The 12,591-nt window shown below is 39.6% G+C and overlaps 1 protein-coding gene across 5 annotated transcripts in view; it reads left to right on the plus strand.

Moving 5' to 3' along the window:
* CDKL5 (cyclin dependent kinase like 5) overlaps nucleotides 1–12,591 on the plus strand; it is a 124,168-nt gene that overhangs the window by 22,464 nt on the left and 89,113 nt on the right. The window lies entirely within an intron of this gene.

The following is a 12,591-nucleotide window of genomic DNA, read 5'->3' on the forward strand; positions in this document are numbered from 1 at the left end:
AACCCTGAACAATTTAGTGTCGTCAGCAAACTTGGCCACTTCACTGCTCACTCCTAATTCTAGGTCATTAATGAACAAGTTGAAAAGTACAGGTCCCAATACCAATCCTTGAGGGACTCCACTTTCTACAGCCCTCCATTGGGAGAACTGTCCGTTTATTCCTACTCTCTGCTTTCTGCTTCTTAACCAATTCCTTATCCACAAGAGGACCTCTCCTCTTATTCCATGACTGCTAAGCTTCCTCAGAAGCCTTTGGTGAGGTACCTTGTCAAACGCTTTTTGAAAGTCTAAGTACACTATGTCCACTGGATCACCTCTATCTATATGCTTGTTGACACTCTCAAAGAATTCTAATAGGTTACTGAGACAGGACTTTCCCTTGCAGAAGCCATGCTGGCTCTGCTTCAGCAAGGCTTGTTCTTCTATGTGCTTAGTTAATCTAGCTTTAATAATACTTTCTACCAGTTTTCCAGGGACAGAAGTTAAGCTAACTGGCCTGTAATTTCCGGGATCCCCTCTGGATCCCTTTTTGAAGTTTGGCGTTACATTTGCCACTTTCCAGTCCTCAGGCACGGAGGAGGACCCAAGGGACAAGTTACATATTTTAGTTAGCAGATCAGCAATTTCACCTTTGAGTTCTTTGAGAACTCTCGGGTGGATGCCATCCGGGCCCGGTGATTTGTCAGTTTTTATATTGTCCATTAAGCTTAGAACTTCCTCTCTCGTTACCACTATTTGTCTCAGTTCCTCAGAATCCCTTCCTGCAAATGTTAGTTCAGGTTCAGGGATCTGCCCTATATCTTCCACTGTGAAGACAGATGCAAAGAATTCATTTAGCTTCTCTGCAATCTCCTTATCGTTCTTTAGTATACCTTTGACTCCCTTATCATCCAAGGGTCCAATCGTCTCCCTAGATGGTCTCCTGCTTTGAATGTATTTATAGAATTTTTTGTTGTTGGTTTTTATGTTCTTAGCAATGTGCTCCTCAAATTCTTTTTTAGCATCCCTTATTGTCTTCTTGCATTTCTTTTGCCAGAGTTTGTGTTCTTTTTTATTTTCTTCATTCGGACAAGACTTCCATTTTTTGAAGGAAGACTTTTTGCCTCTAAGAGCTTCCTTTACTTTGCTCGTTAACCATGCTGGCATCTTCTTGGCCCTGGCGGTACCTTTTCTGATCTGCGGTATGCACTCCAGTTGAGCTTCTAATATAGTGTTTTTAAACAACTTCCAAGCATTTTCGAGTGATGTGACCCTCTGGACTTTGTTTTTCAGCTTTCTTTTTACCAGTCCCCTCATTTTTGTGAAGTTTCCTCTTCTGAAGTCAAATGTGACCGTGTTGGATTTTCTTGGCAATTGGCCAGTTACATGTATGTTTAATTTAATAGCACTGTGGTCACTGCTCCCAAATGGTTCCACAACACTTACATCTCGCACCAGGTCCCGGTCCCCACTGAGGATTAAGTCCAGGGTTGCCGTCCCTCTGGTCGGTTCCATGACCAACTGGTCTAGGGAATAGTCATTTAGAATATCTAGAAACTTTGCTTCTTTGTCATGACGAACACATATGCAGCCAGTCTATGTCTGGGTAGTTGAAGTCACCCATTACTACCACATTTCCTAGTTTGGATGCTTCCTCAATTTCATATCTCATCTCCAGGTCTCCCTGAGCATTTTGATCAGGGGGACGATAGATCGCTCCCAGTATTAAGTCCCTCCTGGGGCATGGTATCACCACCCACAACGATTCTGTGTAGGAGTCTGCCTCTTTTGGGGTTTCGAGCTTGCTGGATTCAATGCCTTCTTTCACGTATAGAGCGACTCCGCCACCAATACGTCCTTCCCTGTCCTTCCGATATAGTTTATATCCAGGGATAACCGTATCCCACTGGTTTTCTCCATTTCACCAGGTCTCTGTTATGCTCACTATATCAATGCTCTCCTCTAAGACCAAGCACTCCAGTTCTCCCATCTTGGTTCGGAGGCTCCTAGCATTAGCGTACAGGCACTTGTAAGCAGTGTCTCTCTTCAAGTGTCTTTGGCACTTGTGGTTAGGCCTGTGGTAATTTTGCTCTTCTGAATTTATATCCTGTGCCCCTGCTCTCACAATGCCTACTTCTAGGCCTACCCCTTTTAAAATTTCATCATTTCTTTGGTTTTTATCCCAGGGGGGAGGTTTATTCCGAACCGGACCTTTCTCAGCTCCTGTCGGGTTCCCCCCTCAGTCAGTTTAAAAGCTGCTCTGCCACCTTTTAAATTTTAAGTGCCAGCAGTCTGGTTCCATTCTGGTTCAAGTGGAGCCCGTCCCTTTTGTACAGGCCCGGCTTGTCCCAAAATGTTCCCCAGTGCCTAACAAATCCAAACCCTTCCACCCGACACCATCGTCTCATCCACGCATTGAGACTGCGAAGCTGGGCCTGTCTGGCTGGTCCTGCGCGTGGAACCGGTAGCATTTCAGAGAAAGCCACCATGGAGGTCCTGGCTTTCAGCATCCTACCTAGCAACCTAAATTTTGCTTCCTGTACCTCACGGCTGCTTTTCCCCATGTCGTTGGTGCCAACGTGCACCACGACCACTGAGTCCTTCCCAGCACTGTCTACCAAACTATCTAAACGACGGGCGATATACACAACCTTCGCACCAGGCAGGCAAAACACCAGGTTGGATTGATGGTTGCAGTTTTCCCTGCTGTAGGGATGCAGACAACATACTAAGATAGTCTGTCCACAGAGACTTACGAAATCTGAGGGATTCCTGAATGCTCTGGTAATTTTTCAGATAGTATGGTTGCACGCTTGCTGAGGCCTTGGTCTCGCTGTGGAAAGGGTCATTGATATGATTGCTCCTAAGTGCTCATTCCAGTGCTGAAGAGCCTGTGCTGTATCTTTGTTTTCTGGTGAACTCTGGGTGGTGAAACAGACAGAATAGCAGTTGGAGTGCAAGTCTTGTAGCAAATACAACTGAGCAGAGGTGAGAGCACGTGGTTGTGCCTACCGTGTGACAGTGATGGTGTTGAAAAGCACAGACATTTCTGCCACTGTTACATCCTCAATTAGCAGTTTGGCAAAGTTAATCCAAGAGGTGAATGGGCTATTGAAAGTTAGCCTGAAGTTGGAAGAGTGGAATTGATTCCTCAAGAAGCTCTCCGTGGACCCAGACATTTATGATAACTATCCCAGTCACAAATATCATTTTTGGGGGCAGGTTGGTCAAAAGGGGAGTGACCATTCAGCTTACTATGTTAAGTGGAAGAAATGGATCACCTGGACCCATTTCAATCTAGTTTCAGGCCTGGTTTCAGTTTTGGTCATTTTTTGCCTTGGTAAATGACCTCTTTGGGGAGAGAGATGAGGGAGAGATCTTGTTTTGGGGAGAGATCTTGTTTTGGGGAGAGATCTTATTTACTTCTCAGGAGCTTTTCGTGCTGTTGACTATAGTATCCTACTGGATGAGTTCTGTCATTGAGAGTTGGCAGCAGAGGGATATGGTGTTTCTACTCCTACTTGCAAGGCTGATTCTAGATAGGTATATTGGGGGACTGACTCAACCCATGGCAGTTGTGCTGTTGGACCCCACTAGGTTTCATCCTGTTCCCCCATACTCTTATGTCTATATGAAGCTGATAGGAAAGGTCATCAGAGGGTTTGAAGCTCAGTACCATCAATATGCAGTTGATTCCCAATTCTGTTTCTCCCTGTTGTCTGAATCTAGTGAAGCAGTGTAGGTGTTGGACCGAGCTCTCTGGAGGCAGTAATGGACTAGGTGAGGGCCAGTAAACTGAGGTTGAATCCCAAAAGGACTTGGGTGCCGTAGGTTGGTAGTTCTCATGTCTGTGAATTGGGTAGACTGCTTGTTCTAAATAAAGATGCACTCTCATTGAAGAAGCAAGTGCATAGCTTGGTGGTATTCCAAGGAAGTAGGTTTATTACAGCCTCTCAGTATATTTTGACTTGAAAGTGTTCTTTAAGATTATTTGCCTTCAAGTTGATTCTGACTTATGGCGACACTATGAATCAACAACCTCCAATAGCATCTGTTATGAACCACCCTGTTCTGAACTTGTAAGTTCAGGTCTGTGGCTTCCTTTATGGAATCAATCCATCTCTTGTTTGGCCTTCCTCTTTTTCTACTCCCTTCTGTTTCCCCACCATTATTGTCTTTTCTAGTGAATCATGTCATCTCATGATGTGTCCAAAGTATGATAACCTCAGTTTCATCATTTTAACTTCTAGTGATAGTTCTGGTTTAATTTGTTCCAACACCCAATTATTTGTCTTTTTCACAGTCCATGGCATACACAAAGTTCTCCTCCAACACCACGTTTCAAATGAGTTGATTTTTCTCTTACAGCTTTTTTCACTGTCCAACTTTCACATCCATACTTAGAGATTGGGAATACCATGGTCTGAATGATCCTGACTTTGGTGTTCAGTGATACATTTTTGCATTTGAGGACCTTTCCTAATTCTCTCGTAGCTGCCCTCCCCAGTCCTAGCCTTCTTCTAATTTCTTGACTATTGTCTCCATTTTGGTTAATGGCCATGTCAAGGTATTGATAATCCTTGACAAGTTCAATGTCCTCCTTGTCAACATTAAAGTTACATAAATCTTCTGTTGTCATTACTTTAGTCTTCTTGATGTTCACTGTCCTGCTTTTGTGCTTTCTACTTTAACTTTCATTAGCATTTGTTTTGGTATCGTCTGCATATCTTAAATTATAGATATTTCTCCCTCCAATTTTCACATCTCCTTCATCTTGACCCAATCCCGCTTTCCTTATGATATGTTCTGAATATAGATTAAACAAATAGGGTGTTAAAATACACCCCTGTCTCACACCCTTTCTGATGGGGAACCAGTCGGTTTCTCCATATGCTGTCCTTACAGTAGCCTCTTGTCCAGAGTATAGGTTACACATCAGGACAATCAGATGCTGTGGCACCTCCATTTCTTTTAAAGCATTCCATAGTTTTTCATCATCTACACAATCAAAGGCTTTGCTATAATCTGTAAAGCACAGGGGATTTTCTTCTGAAATGCCCTGGTCCAACCCATTATCCAATGTATGTTTTCAGTATAATCTCTGGTGCCTCTTCCCTTTCTAAATTCAGCTTGGACATCTGACATTTCTTGCTCCATATATGGTAAGAGCCTTTGTTGTAGAATCTTGAGCATTACTTTACTTGCATGGGATATTAAGGCAGTAGTTGGATAATTACTGCATTCCCTGGGGTCCCCTTTCTTTGGAATTGGGATGTCTATTGAGCACTTCCAGTCTGTGGGCCATTGCTTTATTTTCCATATTTGTTGACAATTTTTTATCAACATTTAGACATATTCAGTCTCAGTAACTTGTAGCAACTCTATTGGTATGCCATCTGTTCTTGGTGATTTGTTTCTTCCAAGTGTTTTAAGAACCTCTTTCACCTCACATTCTAAAATTTCTGGTTCTTCATCATATGGTTCCTCTGTGAATAAATCTGTCATCCTTGCATCTCTTACATAGTTCTTCAGTGTATTGCTTCCATCTTCCTTTTATTTTATCTGACTGTTGATTATTCAACATCCCTACTCTTGGTTTAAATTTCTCTTTAATTTCTCTAATATTTTGGAATAAGGCTCTTGTTCTACCTCTTTTGTTTTCTATTTCTTTACAATAACTATTGTAATAGTTCCCTTTGTCCCTAAGTACTAGTTGCTGTATTATTGCATTTAGGGTTATGACCATGTTTGTCTCCTTTTGCTTTTCTTCTCTCTTTAACCATTTTTAACCATATATGTCAGTCATCCATTGAGGTCTTTCTCTCTTTTTAACTAGAGGTATTGTCTTTTTGCATTCTTCCCTGGTGAGGGAAGACTGGTGAGGACCAGAGAGAGGGCTTTTTCAATAGTGGCCCCCACCCTTTGGAATTCTCTCCCAAATGATCTCCGTCATGCCCCTTCTTTGATGAGCTTCCGCCAGACCCTGAAGACATGGCTCTTCAGGAACGCTTTTGGGATGGCCTAGGCTTTTACTGTTGTTTTTAAATTTTAATGTTTAATGTATTGTTTTTATTCTGTACGTCGCCCAGAGTGGCTGGTGAACCAGCCAGATGGGCAACTAATAAATTCAATAATAATAATAATAATAATAATTCCCTGGTAATGTCTCTGACTTCAATCCATAGTTCTTCTGGTTCTCTATCAGCTAAGTTTAAAGCCTCAGATCTGTTCCTTATTCGATATTCAAATTCTTCTGGTATGTTATTTAAATTGTATTTTGGCATTATGATTGCTTTGTTCTTTAGCTTTACTCTGATCTTTGATATAACCAGTTCATGATCTCTACCACAGTCTGCTCCTGGTTTTGTTTTCTCAGAAAGTATGGAACTTCTCCATCTTCTGCTACCAATTATATAATCAATTTGATTCCTATGTTGACCATTTGGTGATGTCCACATGTACAGTTGTCTTTTCGGTTGCTCAAAAAATATTTGCTAGAAATAGATCATTGGCTTCACAGAATTCAATAAGTCTTTCTCCTGCTTCATTTCTATCTCCTAAGCCCATTTCCCCACAATTTCTAGTTCTGCTCTGTTCCCTAATTTTGCATTCCAGTCCCCCATGATTATCAGCACATCTTGTTTTGGTGCGTGATCAATTTCTTCCTGTACTTTTGTGTAAAATCTCTCCCATTTCTCTTCTGTGTTCGCTGTTGGAGGATAGACGTGGATGATGGTTATGTTAAGAGGGTTCCCATTAAATCTCATTGATATCACTCACTCAAACCTTGAGTTATAGCTCCTAATTGCTTTTGCTACATTACTTCTCACTATTAAAGCAACCCTGTTTCTTCTTAATTTCTCATTTCCTGCATAAAATATGTTGTAGTTGCCTAATTCAAAATGTCCCATTCCTGTCCATTTTAATTCACTCACGCCAAGTATTGTAATGTTGATGCGTTCCATTTCTTGCTTGACAATTTCTGTCTTAAGATGCAACAGGCTAAACTTAAAAATAAATGGTTTTGAATCTAGATCTTTAAAAACTTTATTTTGAATCATCATTAGTTAAAAGTTTTAAATTAAATCGTTACCATAAAAATTGTCGTTAACTGCATGGAGGTGGACAAGAAATCTTTCTTTCTAACTAAGCTTAAGTAGAGAGGCAAGGCTGTGTCAGGGCCCCTCCTGATTGTTTTTTTTATTGCGGGTGTATTCTGTGACATGTCCTTGACCCAATAATAGTGCATTAGTGGTGGATTTATTCTGCTTTAGCTTGTTCTGTGATGCTTCCCCAATGCTACCACATTATTGCTGTCCGGAGGGGCTATAGCACAACAAAGTAAGGCAAAAATAAACCAGAAGATTTGTGATATAAAAAGTTAGGGGTCTCCAGCAGCAAGTTACTGGATATATACTTATTGAAAATGAAGCTGTGTGACCACCCCGAGACTTTTGCAGATGTAAATAGTATTGAAAGCAAGATTGCATATGACTGTCCTGATAGCATAATGAGCACAAATTATCATGAATGTGCAATAAAAAGGACATCTGGAGAGGCCTTAAGATAACTTGCTTCAAATAATTTAATAAAAATATTTAATATTAACTAAATATTGAATAGAAGTTCAAGAGGCAGATGCTGCTATTGAAAGCAGGTGGAAGAAAATATTTGAAATTGAAATTACTGCTCATGAATGGTTATTATATGCAGAGATAGTCCAATATGCTTTATTTTTTTTTCAATTAATTTTTATTCAAGTTTCCAAAACCAAAACAATACAAAAAGACAAAACACAATTCAACAACTAATACAATAAAAAAAAGAAAAAAAAGAAAAAAAACATAAAAAATATTGACTTCCGATTTGTCTTAGTTCAGCTATAAATCTATAATATATAACAAGCCTGACTCTAAATAGATTATAAAATCACCCTCCTCCAGCGGTTATCTTAATTGGTTTCAAATCTCATTAACATCATATCATTTTATTCTTCCACAAAAAGTCAAAGAGAAGTTTCCAATCCTTGAGATATATGTCCATCAATTTTTTTTTCTAGATAAACATGTCAATTAATCCAACTCATCAAGTCTACTAAGTCCAGTAATTTCAAATCGCTCTTCTTCCATTATCCGTATTGATTCCATCTTCCATCTTTACGCACCCCATAATCTTGCTGTCATAGTCATATAATAAAAGTCTGATAGGAATTTCCTTTATCACAGATATTTTCTTGCCATCCATTCCGAACGTATCACTGAAGTATTGTTGCAAAGCCACATCTCTGTTCCTCTTTTTTACATGATACACTAGCACATCTCTTGAGGATTTTTCCATTGACACAAAACAGGGATTAATTCTGTTAACTTTCTCCATTTCAAGTTCCATCAAATCCTTCCAGTCCAGGAATTTTTTTGAACCGATAATATCTTTATCTCCAATTTCTTTAATTCCTTCAGGGACAGCGCTGAGTTCCAAACCATAATATTTGTCTCCAGGATCCATCACAGCCAGGAAATCCAAATCTTTTTCCATGTCCATATTTAATCCAATCTCCATAGTTTGAACCTTGCCTTTAATTTCTCTTTCATCCTTTTTTGGTTTTCCAGATCTATCTTTATTCTCCTTTCTCATAGAATCCTGAATTTCTTTCAGCTCCTGTCTCATTTCTTCAAATTCAATTCTCAACGCTTGACTATTATTTCTCAGTTCTTGTTTTATTGACTTAATCCCATTCATTATTTTCTGAAACATGTCTAAAGATAAAGTCCCTTCTTGTACATCCATAGTCTTCTTAATTGTCATTCTTAAAGCCAAAGGAACAAAACCCCTTCAATTTTCAATGTCCCAAGCAAAGAGCAGTTTATTTCTTTATCCAGTTACAAAGGAGTTAATCTTTCAAACCAACTGGCGTCACACTCTAGACAGCTCTTATCTCTTAAATGCCCAGAAGTGCAAAAACAGCTTTAGTTCACAGCGTACAAATAACTAGCAGCAGAAAGAGTGAGCAGATTCGTCAAAAAAAAAAGTAGATCAGAAAAAATAGTCCCAGACTTATGTTACACAAAAGTCTTATAAATCAAAAATCTCTTCCAATCAGAAACCCCTCATTCCTTGTAATCTTTATAATGCTATTTTCCATGTCAGCTTTTTGCAATAACAAAAAGATAGGCTATTTTTATTTTCTTCCCCCTTAATTCCGTGAGTAAAAGAGAAGGAGTTTTGACTCACCCAGGTTATCTTAATTGCTGTTCCTTTGACAAATCTCTTTAGCTGTATAGATAAGAAAGTGATAATCGTAGACAGGAGAATGCTTGCCTGTTAGTCCGTATTTTTTTAAAGAGAGAAAAAAAACGGATCACTTGTTCAGCTGAGCTAGCTAAAAATCCTCGCTCCGTTCGAGCTGCTGGAAGACCTTCTTTCACAGACAATTCTGACGAATTCCAGTCTCCAACAATCACAACAAAGCTGTGTGGGAGATCTCACGTTTCTTCCTTATCCGGAAGAAATTATCCCCAGTCAAAAAAAAAACTTTTCTGACTGGATTTATAGCTGAAAAAGTTTCATCCAAGACGAGAGCCGTCTCAGAGGCTGCCCAGGTGGAGGGATCCTCCTGGGAAGTCAGTCCAATATGCTTTATGGATATTGCAGCAAGAACTGTTTTTATTTTTTGTTTTATAAACACCTTGTTTATGGTATCTCGCTCCATAGAAGTAAAACAACAGCTATAAACTGCCTACTGCATTATATTGGTGACTGCTGATTTCAGCCATATCTGGATATCTGGTAGGACTGTAATTAATATACTTGTGATTTTAGTTGATATGCTTTTAAATCAAAGACATAAATTAAAAACAGACGTTGTGGTTATCCTTTTTAAAAAACTGAATGATAAATTGTAAAAGAAAACTAAGTAAAATGGTAGGAAACATGTTGGCAGCAGCTAGAATATTGACAGCAAAGTATTGAAAATTTAGCAATTACAACCTATATATGGGAACAAGCAATTTGGCATAGAATAGGCATAAAGTAAGATATTCCAAGACATTATGGCATAGCATAGCAATAAAGAAAAAAAAATCTCATTTGAATGATGGTACAGATTTATTGAATGCTATAAAAGCAAAACTCAATATAAAAATATTAGGAAAGCCATATTGGAAGAAATATATAACTCTTTTCTATATCTGTAAAATGGCAGCAAAACAAAACCAATTACAAATCATCATATTTTTTCTTCTTAGTGATTAGTTCCTTCTATTTCTATTTTTGCATTTCTAGAAGTGCAGTAAAGCCTTACTGACAAAAAACTATGTAGTTTACCAAGCTGAAATGTAAAACATTTAACGTCTTAAAGATTCATTTTTAAATGTCAACTATAAATAAGTAAAAATAGCCTTTCAAAATAAATGTTTGGAATTATATGTTGGGTCACTAACCTGGATTTATGAATAGATGGTTAGTAACACACAATCCCTACAACATTGTTAGGGAGCACTAAAAATAGTGATGTAGCTTTGTGTTTCTAGGGATGGTGATTCATTGATCTATAGGCATGTGCTTATTTAATGATTTACATTCATTCCTGTCCTGAAGTCTTGCTTCCCATGAGCAGCTTTGTTCACATGGAAAAGATATGAAAAAATTATTCCCCAGTCAATTTGGTTGATTTCTTGCTTTGCTTTGAGCAAAAGCTCTTCCGCTTTAATTCTATGTCCTCCCCTCATTGTTGTCTGTATGAAAAGATGCGTTTGTTTTTTATTTCTTTAATTGAAACCATGGCATTGGCAGTGCTATAACATCTTTCCAATAAAATATTCATATCTTGATAAATTCTATTTACCTTAATGGTACTTTTATCTTAATGAATTCTCAAAATTAAAAGAGATTCAACTGTGACACATTTTTGGGATACTCCTGGCCATCTCCTTTGTACATGCCATGGAGCTTCAGGCATACTCTTTCCAAAAACAGCTCAATATGCTGCCTGACACTCTGCCTTAAAACGCAGGACAGCTAATGATGCAGCATGAGATGCACTGAAATAATAAAAAGTAGTACATGCATCTTGGGCAGGCCAAGTTAGCTTTTTCCAACAGCTAGATTCATTGCCTAAGTAGCAACATATTGTAATCAGTCTAATTTTACATCAAACTGGAGTTTCAGATTCAACCGTTAATGCACCCAAAATAGAAATAGAACAAAACCTCCAGTTTGAAACACAAAAAGAAAGCTATCTTCACCTGATCGTATGACATTGACCAATAAAAAGGCTTTGAAATTAATAAAAAATTAACACATTTCTAGGATGAATAATGAGAGAAATGTAATTTTCTAGGTTAGGTTCTCTGTAGAAACATTACTAACACAGAAAAGAAGTAAAGTAAGAACTCCAACAAACATACAAAAATGTAATTCTCCATCTTTGGAGATGGCATATGCTCAGAGGCAAACGTTCCCAAATTCTTCCAAGCTACACAGCAAGTGGATTGGACTGTGAAAGACCAACCCAAATTGTGTTTGCATTTTGACAAATTTGTAGGGCAGTCCAGTATCTCAGAGAGGAGGTCGGGTCTCCTGCTCCCCTGGTGCATTCACTATAGCTGCCCAATTTCCCTGCTTTTTAAAGTTTGATAGAAATATCTGTTGGCTATAGGCATGTTCTTAAAACGCAAGGTTTCTTTGCCTATTAGTGAATTTCTCTGCTTTTTAATCCGGGAGGTGTGAAATGGGATCCTGTGCAAGTTTGCTGAGAATGGATTGATCATTTGCATGCTTATTGAGTTCAATGGGATTTACTCCCTTGCAATCATGCTTAGGCTAGGTGAAACTGATGATGGGGGAGGAGGAAGGGAGCGCTGGAGTCGGCAGAGGAGGAGGGAGGAGGATGGGAAGGAGAGGAGAGAGTGGCACGGGGAGGGGAAAGGCAGGTTTGATAATTTGCATGGTTATTGAGTTCAGTGGGGCTTACTCCTGTGCAATCACACTTAGGATAGGCAAAGCTGACCATGGGGGAGGGGGGTGAAGGAAGGGGCAAGAGGGAGGAGATAGGAGGGAGGAGGAAGGGAGGGCAGGTTGGGTAACTTGCATGCTTTTTGAATTCAGTAGGATTTACTCCTGTGCGATCATGCTTAGGATAGGTGAAACTGACCTGGCGGAGGGGCAGGAAGGGGGGTGGGAGGGGAGGAGAGTGGATGGGTGGGCACTGGGCAGAGGGGAAGCCTCTTTACAAAAGAAAAACACTGTGAACGGTATCATTGTTTTTCAGGGTTTCCCCCACCTCTTTATTCCACAGCAGGCACATGTAGTCTCCCACCTCAATTTAAACCAAAGCTGTCCCTGGCCACATCCACACCAGACCTTTATTTCACTTTAGGCAGTCATGGCTTCATCAAGGAATCCTGGGAAGTGTAGTTAGTGAGGGGTGCTGAGAGTTGCTAGGAGAGGCCCTGCTCCCCTCACAGAGCTACAGTCCCCAAAAGAGCGGCTGACTGTTAAACCAGTCTGGCCACTGGACCTCTGTCAGGGGAATAGGAGTCTCCTAACAACTCTCAGCACCCTCCACAAACTACACTTCCCAGGATTCTTTGAGGGAAGCCATGACTGTCTAAA

This window comes from Rhineura floridana, chromosome 5 (assembly GCF_030035675.1).
Source record: "Rhineura floridana isolate rRhiFlo1 chromosome 5, rRhiFlo1.hap2, whole genome shotgun sequence".
In the NCBI taxonomy this organism is placed as follows: Eukaryota; Metazoa; Chordata; class Lepidosauria; order Squamata; family Rhineuridae; genus Rhineura; species Rhineura floridana.